Here is an 11,878-nt window from a genome sequence, read left to right as displayed (position 1 = left end):
CCATGGATGGACACTTGGTTTGCTTCTATATTTTGGCTACTGTAAATGATGTTGCTGTAAACATGGGGAAGGAGATATCTTTTTAACTTAGTGTTTTTGTTTCCCTTGAATAAATACCCACAAGTGATATTGCTGGACCACATAGTAATTCAATTTTTAACTTTTTTGAGGAAACTCCATACTGTTTTCCATTGTGGCTACATCAATTTACATTCCCACAACAATGTACAAGGGTCCCCTTTTCTCCACACCCTTGATAACACATATTTCTTGTCTTTCTGGTAATAGCCATTCTCACAAATGTGAAGTGATATCTTATTGTGGTTTTATTTTTATTTCCCTGTTGATTAGTCCTGCTGACCATAATTTCATGTACTTGTCAACTATCTGTATGTTTTCTTGGGGAAAATGTCTGTTGAGATCTTCTGCCCATTTTTAAATTGGATTTTTTTTTCTTGCTATTGAGTTCTGTGAGTTTTTAAATATTTTTTGGATATTAACCCTTTATTAAATATATGATTTGAAGATATTTTCTAGGTTGCCTTTTCATTTTGATAAATGTTTTCTTTTCTATGCAGAAACATTTTGGATTAATGTAGTCCCATTTGTTAATTTTTGCTTTTGCTGTTTTTGTTTTTGGTGTCAAATCCAAAAACTCATCACCAAGACAGATGTCAAGGAGCTTATTACTTATGTTTTCTTCTAGAAGATTTATGGTTTCAGATCTTACATTCAAGTCTTTATTCCATTTTAAATTAATTATTACAAATGGTGTATGAAAGTGGTCCAGTTTCATTCTTTTACATGTACCTCTCCAGTATTTTCTACACTGTTTACTGAAGACACAATCCTTTCACATTGCGTATTCTTGGTTCCTTTGTCCTAAATTAATTGACTGTAAATATATGCATTTTTTCCTGGCCTCTTTATTTTGTGTTTCACTAATCCCTGTGTCTGTTTTAATGCCACTGCCATACTGTTTTGATTACTATACAGTATTGATTCAACAATTCTATACATTACTCAATGCTCATCATGATAATTGTAGTCACCATACAACATTATTGAATCTGTAGTTTGCTTTGGGTAGTATGGAACTGTAACAGTACTAATTCTTCTGATCCATAAGCATGTGATATCTTTTCATTTATTTGTTGTCTTCAATTTCTTTAATCTCTGTCATAGTTTCAGTCTACAAGTCTTTAATGTCTTTAGTTAAATTTCTTCTTAGATATTTTATTATTTCGATGCAACTGTAAAAGCTTTACATTTTTAATTATTTTTTAAGCTCATCATAAAAATGTCATGTGATTTTTCCACTTTGTTATAAATATGTTTCAAAACCTATTGTGATTTTCTTTGATGTGTGATTTTTTTATGAGTATGTGCATGTGTTTGTCTTTTCCAAAATTCTAATGCTATTGCATTATGATTAGAGAGTCAAGGAATGCAACTTATATGATGTTGACTTTCGAAATTTGTCACATCTCTTCCAAAGCTTACTATTAGATGTTAAAATTTTTTTTGTAGAAGTTGAATTGTTGATGAAAAGTTTATAAGCATGTTTTGTTTTAATTTTTTTTGAAGTGTTTTCATTTTTATTTAAATTCTAGTGAGTTAATGTACAGTGCAATATTGGTTTCAGGAGTAGCATTCGCTGATGCATCACTTTCATCCAACATCAATTGTTCATGGCAACAAGTATCCTCTGAAATGCCCATCACCAGTCTAGCTCATCCCCCATGCACCTCTCCCCTTCAACCCTCAGTTTGTTCTCTGTCATTAAAAGTCTCTTATGGTTTGCTTCTTTCTCTTTTTTTTTCCTATACCCCCTTCTTCCTAGGTGTTCATCTGTTTTGTTACTTAAATTCTACATATTATTGAAACCATATGGTATTTTTCTTTCTCTGACTGACTTATTTTGCTTAGCATAATACACTCTAGCTCCATTCATGCTGTTGCAAATGGCAGGATTCATTATTTTTGAAGGTTGAGTAATATTCCATTATAGATGTGGAGATATAGATAGATAGATAGATAGATAGATATAAATCTTCTTTATCCATTCATCAGTCAATGGAAATACAGACATTTGGGCTTTCTCCATATTTTGGCTATTGTTGATAATCCTGCTGTAAACATAGGGGGGCATGTGCACCTTTGAATGAGTATTTTTGTATCCTTTGGGTAAATACCTAGTAGTGCAATTACTGAAACATAGAGTAGTTCTATTTTTAACTTTTTGAGGAACCTCCATACAGTTCTCCAGAGTAGCTGCATCAATTTGCATTCCTACCAATAGAGCAAGCTTGTTCCTCTTTCTCTGCATCCTCACCAACACCTATCATTTCTTGTGTTGCTAATTTTAGTTATTCTGACAGGTGTGAGGTGGTATCTCATTGTGATTTTGTTTTCTATAGGACTGTTTAGGTAACTGTTAATATATTGGCATGATGCTTTCTAGAAAGTTTCATACCCAGCAACAAAGAATGATAACACTGAATTAGCCTTTTTGGCATACTGGAATCTAGAATATCTTCAAATGAACATAACTTATTTTAAATCTTAGTGAGATTGAACAAAATTTTATAAATGTATTAAATATTTGTGTCTCATATTTTATGATTTCCTTTATTGTGACTATAACTAATTTTCCATTGGGTTTTAGTCTTTTATTGATTGATAAAGATCCTCAATAAGATTTTTTAAAAATAAAACTTTTGCCCAACATGATCAATTTTTATAGCTATTTCAAAAGTATTTTCACTCTCTATTTGATGGGTAATGGGTTCTATATATGTCCACTAGGTCTAGCTTGTGTAATTGTGTTGTTTAAATCTATGTTCTCACTAAATTTTATTATTGGCTCTATGAGCTTAATGCAGAAATGTCTTAAAAGTCCCCACTATTATGGTGGATATGTCAATTTCTACTTAAAATTTAATTTTTTCTTTACTTATATTTGAATTTATCTTATTTTCTTAGTGGGTTATATTTAGTGGGTTATTATTTATCATTTCATCTAACTCCTGTTCTGGTTAATGTCTTTTTAATTAAACTTTATGTTATGAGATAATTATAGATTCATATGCAACTTTAAGATACAATAGGGAGAGATCCTTGTGCCCTTTGCCTAGTTTCACTAATGGTATCAAGATACAAAGAATTTTCATCACCACAAGGAACCCTCTTACTGAACTTTGATAGCCACACCCATCCCCTCTACTTCCTATCTATTCATTACCTCTGGCAACCACCAATCTGTTCACCATTTCTATAATTTTGTCACTTCAAGACTGTTATATAAATGGAATCATATGGTATGTAATCTTTTGGGGTTGGTCTTTTTTCACTCAGCGTAGTTATCTGGATATTCATCTGGGTTTTTAAGTATATCCATAGTTCATTCCTTTTTCTACTGAGTAGTATTCCGTGTATGGTTGTACCACAGTCTCCTTAATCATTCACCCATTAAAGGCATCTGGGTTGCTTCCAACTGTGGACTACTATGAAAAAAATAGTCATGTACAGGTGTTTGTGTGAATATAAGACTTTATTTCTCTGACAAATTGCTGGGTCATGTGGTAAATCCACCTTTAGTTTTTAAAGAAACTACCAAATTGTCTTCCACTGATAATCCCACCAGCAATGTATGAACAATCAAATTTCTCCGATCCTCACCAGGATTTGCTATTGTCTTTATTTTTTAAATATTAGTCGTTTGGATAATTGTGTAGTGATATCTCATTGTAGTTTTAACTTTCATTTCCTAATAACTATGATGTTGAACATTTTTTATGTGCAGCTTTGCCATATATATCTTCTGTGAAATGTATTTTATCTAATTGCATTGCTTCTTGTTTTGATTTTCAGAGTTCATTATATATTCCAGATACTAGCAGTTCACTGGAAATGTGGTTTACAAATTCTTTTTCCTAGTTTATAGTTTATCATACCCTTAGCTTAATAGGGTCTTTCAAAACAGACTCTTAAATATGGAGAACAAACTGATGGTTACCAGAGGAGAGGTGAGTTGGCGGGGGTGGGGGGGTGAAATAGGTGATGGGAATGTAGGAGTCCCCTTGTGATGAGCAATGGATGTTTAACGGAATTGCTGAATCACTATACAGGTGTATATATCAGGTGTATATATTAGTACACCTGAAACTAATATAAGACTCTATGTTAACTATATTGGAATTAAGATATTACATATATTTAAATGGCTTCCACAGAGCAAAAACTTGTCATTTTTATGAAATATAATTTATCTATTTTTCCTCTTATGGATTATGCTTTGGTGTTAAGTCTAAGAATTTTTTGCCTAGTCCCACATCCTGAAATTTTTCTTCTATTCTTATTACCAAAAGTTTTATAGTTTTATGTTTAATATTTAAGTCAGTAATTCATTTGGAGTCTGGCATCCTGCCTAAAGCCTATCCCAAATTTTTACACCATCCCTACTGTTCCAGAACAGAAAGTCAGTTCAAACTAGATATTTTAGTGTTTGCATTTTGAAACATCTCTCTCTTAATATTTGTTTTTATGTTAGTTTTTATATTAGTATTAATAATATTATCAATACTAATAATTATCAATACTAATTATTATATTAGTGTTTGCATTAGTATTACCAGTTATATTTTATATAATATTATTTGATATCAACATTATAGGTACATTGTGGGATGAAAATTTATTATTTCAAAGACTGGAATATAGACAAATATCTATCAATTCTATCTTATTTGGTATCTCAATTGTCAACTGGAACAAGATTTAAGATTTCCAAAAATAAAATATGCATATTAATTTGATCAAATATGATTAAATATTTAACCAAATATGAATATTGATTTAACCAAAAATCATGGTTTAACTGTACTAGGAGGATAAGTAGAGAGAAAGACTATGTAGATGAGTAAAAGGAGTCCAGGAGCCATAAATTCTAATTTTTATATCAAGGAATAATAAATTGATTCAAAATTGAAAATCAATATGTAGGAATTTAAGCATATTATTTAGAAATCTGGAGAAAATAACTGGAAGAAATAGGTGAAAGTTTTGAAAATGACTATGGAGAACAATGTAGAACAATGGAGAGAGATGGGAAAGAAGGCTATAGTTTTTATTAAAAACTAATAATTGAGAAATTATTTGACTTTTATAGTCATTTACATATGTAACTTTGATAACATAATTTTTTAAAAAAGAAAACAAGTTGCCAAAGGCCGTTCTGCATCATGTCATGCTGTCTTCTGATATTGGACCATTGATGTTAAGAACAATGGCTACTTGAGTTTTTTCTAAGGGCAATGGACTGAAAAATAAAAGTGGTCACCAGACCAAAGAATACTGCACGCTCCCATGCCTCAGTGAATCCACCTGTAAGCAAGCATGTGTGGAAGAAATAACAGCTATCTTCTGGTGAGTTTGGACATCACTTACTAGTTAGATCCTACATGTTCAGGAATGTGTAGAAACTGATACCAGGAGCTCTCCACATGAGTAGGGGTGATGTCAGGTTTATATGTAGTATCAGGAGACCCATCCAAGAATCAGTGGCATTGGAAAAGAACTGGCCATTTAGATCTGATTTATCAATAGATAAACTATAAGACCTTAAACAACTTGCATCCATTTTTATGGGGGAAAGGAGACAATGATCTCTGAGATTGACATGCTAACATTTGAAGAGTCAGAATGCTTATTTCAAGGCAGAGAAAGAGGTTCCAAGAAGCTGCAGGGGTTGGGGATAGCTGGTTGGGTCATTAGCTCTCATTCAGAAAGGTCAAGCACCAGAGACAGGATGCAGAGGGCTGATGCAGAAACAAGATGTCTCAACTCTAGGAAGGCTTTCCACATGGCTGTCTCTCCTGTAAGCTCCCAGAAAAGGTCTTTCCTTCAAAAGTGGCTCTGTGTGGACCTCAGCCAGCCAGGCTCCTGGGGGCAGCGTGAGGCACCCAAGACCTTGGGGCTCTGATTCTGGCCCAAGGAGCTAATCCTTAGTGATGGCAAATGATGTGATAAGTTCTTCCATGCCAAGAACCACATTTTAAGCATTTTTGTATCCCTAGGTTCTCTCCCCACACCATGATAAGGGCAAGCATTACCTTAATACAGAACTTATTCAACGAAAAAACAAGGGTTGCTTTCAGTTGAAAATGCAGGTGTTAGTCCCTCAGAACACCAGTTCATATGTCACAGAAAATACTCTATTTCCAATCAACTTTTCCCATCGCAGGAAAATAAGTGCTTGTAATGAAGTAATTGTTATGTTAGGAGGATCTTATGCAAATATCCTTGTCTTCTAATCAAAATTTCAAATTGATTTCTATTAATTTCCCAACTTACTAAATTTGTCAAATTCCTAACAATAAAGAAGAGGCCTATATATTTTAATAGTTCACATTTGTTACGAGAGGGTTTTTTAAGTTGTTGTTTCCAAGAATTAATCAAACATAATGTATTAATTAACACAAATATCAAAGATTGTTTTTATTTTTTGTTTAAATTCATTTAACGTATAACGTATTATTGGTTTCAGAGGTAGGGATCAGTGATTATCAGTATTATGTAACACCCAGTGCTTGTTCTATCATGCGTCCTCCTTAATGCCCATTACCCAATTATCCCATCTCCACATCTCCCCCACCTCCAGCAACCCTCAGTTTGTTTCCTATGATTATGAGTCTCTTATGGTTTTTCTCTCTCTCTGATTTCATCTTGTTATATTTTTCCTCTCTTTCCCTATGATCCTCTGGTTTGTTTCTTAAATTCCACATATCAGTGAGATCATATGATAATTGTCTTTCTCTGATTGACTTATTTTGCTTACCATAATACCCTTTAGTTCCATCCATTGTTGCAAATGGCAAGATTTCATTCTTTTTGATGGCTGAGTAATAGTCCATTGTGTGTATATACCACCTCTTCTTTATCCATTCATCTGTCACTGGACATCTGGGCTCTTTTCATATTTTGGTTATTGTGGACATTGCTGCTATAAACATTGGGGTACAGGTGGCCTTCAAATCATTGTTTTTCTCCTTTGGATAAGTAGCTAGTGGTACAATTTATGGGTCATAGAATAGCTCCATTTTTAACTTTATGAAGAACCTCCATACTGTTTTCCAGAGTGGCTGCACAAGTTTGCATTCCTACCAAGAGTGTAAAGCATTCTCCTTTCTCCATATCCTCGCCAACCTCTGCTGTTTCCTATCTTGCTAATTTCAGCCATTTGGACTGGTGTGAGATGATATTTTATTGTATTTTTGATTTATACTTCCCAATGATGAGTGATGTCATCTTTTTATGTGTCTGTTGGCCATCTGTAAGTCTTCTTTAAAAAATATATTTGTTTAGGTCTTCTCATTTTTTAATTGGTTATTTATAGTGGGGTATTGAATTTGATAAGTTCTTTATAGATTTTGGATATTAACCCTTTATCGGTACATCATTGCAAATATCTTCTCCCATTCCATAGGTTGCCTCTTAGTTTTAGTGATTGTTTACTATGCAAAAGCTTTTTATCTTGATGGTGTCCCAATAGTTTATTTTTGCCTTTGTTTCGACATATAAGTTGCTATGGTCAATGCCAAAGAGGTTATTGCTGTGTTCTCTAGGATTTTGATGGTTTCCTGTCTCATACCTAGGTCTTTCATCCATTTAAAATGTACTTTTAGGGGCACCTGGGTCGCTCAGTGGGTTAAAGTCTCTGCCTTCCGCTCAGGTCATGATCCAAGGGTCCTGTGATTGAGCCCCACATCGGACTCTCTGCTTAGCAGGGAGCCTGCTTCCCCCTCTCTCTGCCTACTTGTGATTTCTGTCAAATAAATAAATAAAATCTTTAAAAAAATAAATAGTATATACTAAGATTTCAAATAAAATTTAAAAAAATAAAATGTATTTTTACGTAAGGTGTAAGAAAGTGGTCCACTTTCATTCTTTTGTATGTTGCAGTCCAGTTTTCATAACACCATTTGTTGAAGAGACTCTTTTCCTTTGGCTATTCTTTCCAGCTTTGTCAAAGACTAGTTTATCATATTGTTGAGGGGTCATTTCTGAGTTTTTAAATTCTGTTCCATTGAGCTAGGTGTCTATTTTTGTGCCAGTGCCATACTGTCTTGATGGCTATAGCTTAGTAATAAACTTGAAGTCCAGAATTGAGATGCCTCCAGCTTTGCTTTTTCTTTTTCAAGATTGCTTTGGTTATTTGGGGTCTTTTTGTAGTTCCATACAAAATGTAGGGTTGTTTGTTCTAACTCTGTAAAAATTCTGTTGATATTTTGATAGGGATTTCATTAAATGTGTAGATTGCTTTGGGTATACAGACATTTTAATAATATTTGTTCTTCCAATCCCTGAGCATGGAATATTTTTCCATTTCTTTGTGTTATCATCAATCTCTTTCATCAGTGTTTTATAGTTTTCAGAATACAGATCTTTTCACCTCTTTGGTTAGGTTTATTCATAGGTATCTTAATGGGTTTTGGTGCAGTTGTAAATGGGACTGATTCCCTGATATCTCTTTCTGCCGCTTCATTATTAGTAAATAGAAATGCAACAAATTTTTGTATGTTGATTTTGTATCCTGTGACTTTACTGAATTCATGTATCAGTTCTGGCAATTTTGGGGTGGTTTTTGGACTTTCTATATAGAGTATCATGTCATCTGCAAATAATGAAAGTTTGACTTCTTCCTTACCGATTTGGATGCCTTTTCTTTTTGTTGTCTGATTGCTGAGGCTAGGGCTTCCAATACTATGTTAAACAACAGTGGTGAGAGTGGACATTCCTGTCTTGTTCTAGACCATAGAGGGAACAAGTTTTTCCTCATTGAAGATGAGACTAGCTGTGGCACCTTCATATATTGCCTTTTTTATGTTGAGATATGTTCCCTCTAATACTACTTTGTTGAGGGTTTCTATCATGAGTGGATGTTGTACTTTGTCAAATGCTTTTTCTTCATCTATTGAAAGGATCATATGGTTTTTATCCTTTAATTAATGTGGTATACCATGTGGATTGATTAGTGAATATTGAACCAAGCCTGCAGCCTAGAACTAAGTTCCACTTGATTCTGGTGAATGATTCTTTTAATGTACTATTGGATTCAGTTACTAGTATTTTACTGAGAAATCCTAATTTCTAATAGCAATTTCTCACTTAATTGGATGACTTTAGCTAAGTCCCTTAATTTCTCTGAGAATTTCTTTCCCTAATAATTAAATTTATTTCTGTTGGTCTAATATATTTTTTATTTTCTCCTAGATGCTGCCCAAGACAAGACTCATATGTAAATTGCCTTTGCTTATTAAAACAAGCTACCAGGGCACCTGTGGTTTTCTGTGGTGCTGGGGAACCTGATCAAAAAGATGTGACAATCTGAGAGTTGGACCTGAGGACTGGAGAGGCTCCCTTTTTAAAAAGTTTTAAGATTTAACAGGCTGGTGCAGGAATCCACCTGTCTTGCTGCTGCCCAAGACAAGACTCATATGTAAGTTGCCTTTGCGTATTAAAACAAACTACCAGGGCACCTGGATGGCTCAATTGGTTAAGTATCTGCCTTCCGCTCAGGTCATGATCCTTGGGTACTGGGATTGAGCCCTATGTTGGGCTCCCTGCTCAGCGGGGAGCCTGCTTCTCCCTTCCCCTACTGCTCTGCCTACTTGTGCTCTCTCTGTCAAATAAATACATAAAATATTAAAAAACAAAAACAAAACCCTGCAACCTACCATTCTGGAGTGGACTGCCTCTTTCTTTGGCCTGTCCTAGCCCAATACGAAGCCTGTGTTCAGATTACATCTGGGAAACTCCTAAGAGAGTTGCAAACCTACTTGTGGCCACCATCACAGGCCCCTCCCATCCTCATGCTTCCCTTTTACAGACCCTCTTTCCCTCTCCCCAGTCAAGTCCCTGGCAACCACTATCCCATTTTCCACCTCTAAATTGGCATGATTTCAAGACTGTCATATGAATGGGATCTCACAGTACACAGCCTTCTGAGTTTGGTTTTCACTCACCCAACTTCCCTAGAGGTCCATCCAAGTTCTTGTGTCTAGTTAGCTGACTTTTGATGGTGTGTCTTGCCTATTCCTAAAAAGTATTTGCCAGCAGCTATAGTTAGTATCACATTGGTGGTGCTGGCTTTTTAAAGTCTTTATCTGCTCAAAACACACTGAACTCCTACTATGTGAGGAATGCACCAGAATAAAGAGATGAATCAAATGTATTTCTGACTTTCAACCTGAGTTTGGTGGATGAATCTTATGGCTCATTAAGACTACAGACTGGTTTGAAGAAAAAGTGGAAACCAGCAATACAGATTTTCTGTAGAAAGGACCAAGTACTGTAGCAGCTCAGGGCCCTAATCTGGATGACAGCTGGGGAAGGGAACAGTGGACTACCCTGGAATATTTTTATATAGTTCTTGAGGAAACTGTAATGCCCATATTAAAGTTGGGGTACAGTGGGCAGAACCAAACCCACACTAAATAGAACTGCCCTAGAAATAAATCACAGGCCCTACTTTTCCAGAGCATGATGGCTCAAAATATCCATCCTTCTCTGTTGGTGTGAAGAGAACTGGCAACTCCTCATTTTATTCTATGGGGATTAAGAATTCCTGACCAGAGAGAGCTAAGATTCCTTCTGTTTGTGGTGACAGGAAGTGAGTATTTAGTCTTCCTGACTGATCCAGAATGTCCTGGACTTTGGATCAAGAAACTGGGTGAAAAGACAAGTAGCCAGGAGGAAAAAGTAAAAAGACCTGGGTACACACTTACCATTACCTTCAGTTACAAATAGCAGAGAGAAATCTGAGTCCTCCTGGAGCAGGAAGGAAAAAAAGCTTTTGGGGTCCTGCTAGTGGTGCTGGATTTTGCTCCATTCAAAGGAATGAAAGAATGTTCTATCCTGGCTCATTTTTTTACTTCTCAGGTAGAAATTGCCATATAGGCCATGAAGCATGAGATTGGATTTTAGTTGGAAAAACTTGTCCATTGGGCTCCCACTTAACCCTGGCTTCTGCAGATCCTCCTCTCTTCCTCCCATGGGAGTCATTAATTGGGAATTGTTGAAGTGGGCACACAGAGACCCATGCTGTTTCAGGGTTTGTTGTGACGCTGTGGCAGGAACTCCTCACCCATCCACACTCAAAAGAAGAGCATTCATTCATATGGTGTTTGGCTGATCATAATTCCTAGGGATAACAGCCTGAGTTTCAAATGTAAAACAAATTTTGGGTAGAAGAATATATATGGGATGTTCAGATAAAGTCAAGAGGATAGACCATAAGAAATTTACTGTGAAATTAAGGAAACTTAAGCTCTGGGTCCCTTCTAAGATCCTGGGAGAAACCTTAGAAATCTGTTTAGGTATATATATATATATATTTCTGTAAAGTTGGCAGAAGGAAGATGCAATCCTGCCACTTACCTACCTAGAAGAGAGGCAGACCAGAAATATTTGATATTCAGCACTAAATGACTACTAGTCACGATTCTAACTTTTTAAAGGTTCTTGGCAGAGATGTGTCTTAACACTTCAGTATGCTACCTGTATAAGTTTGAGAAAGTCACTTAATCTCTTTACAGTTCACTATGCTCACCTATAAAATGAGATTGATAATACTAATATTTGAGTGCTTAATGTACTCTATTCAAAGCCATTTATTTGGATTCTTTCACTTGATTCACCAACCACCCTATGAGGCAGGGATCCTTATTATCTCCATTTTATACATAAGGGAACAGGCACAGAGAGTTTAGGTGTTTTTTTCTTAAAGTCACATGGTTAGTGAGCAAAGCTAGCAATCAAATCCAGATATGGGAGCCTGAATTCATAGTTCAGTCTCTTAACTGAACAGAAACATTGT

This window comes from Neovison vison, chromosome 7 (assembly GCF_020171115.1).
Source record: "Neovison vison isolate M4711 chromosome 7, ASM_NN_V1, whole genome shotgun sequence".
Lineage (NCBI taxonomy): Eukaryota > Metazoa > Chordata > Mammalia > Carnivora > Mustelidae > Neogale > Neogale vison.
Note: the sequence above shows the minus strand (reverse complement) of the source record.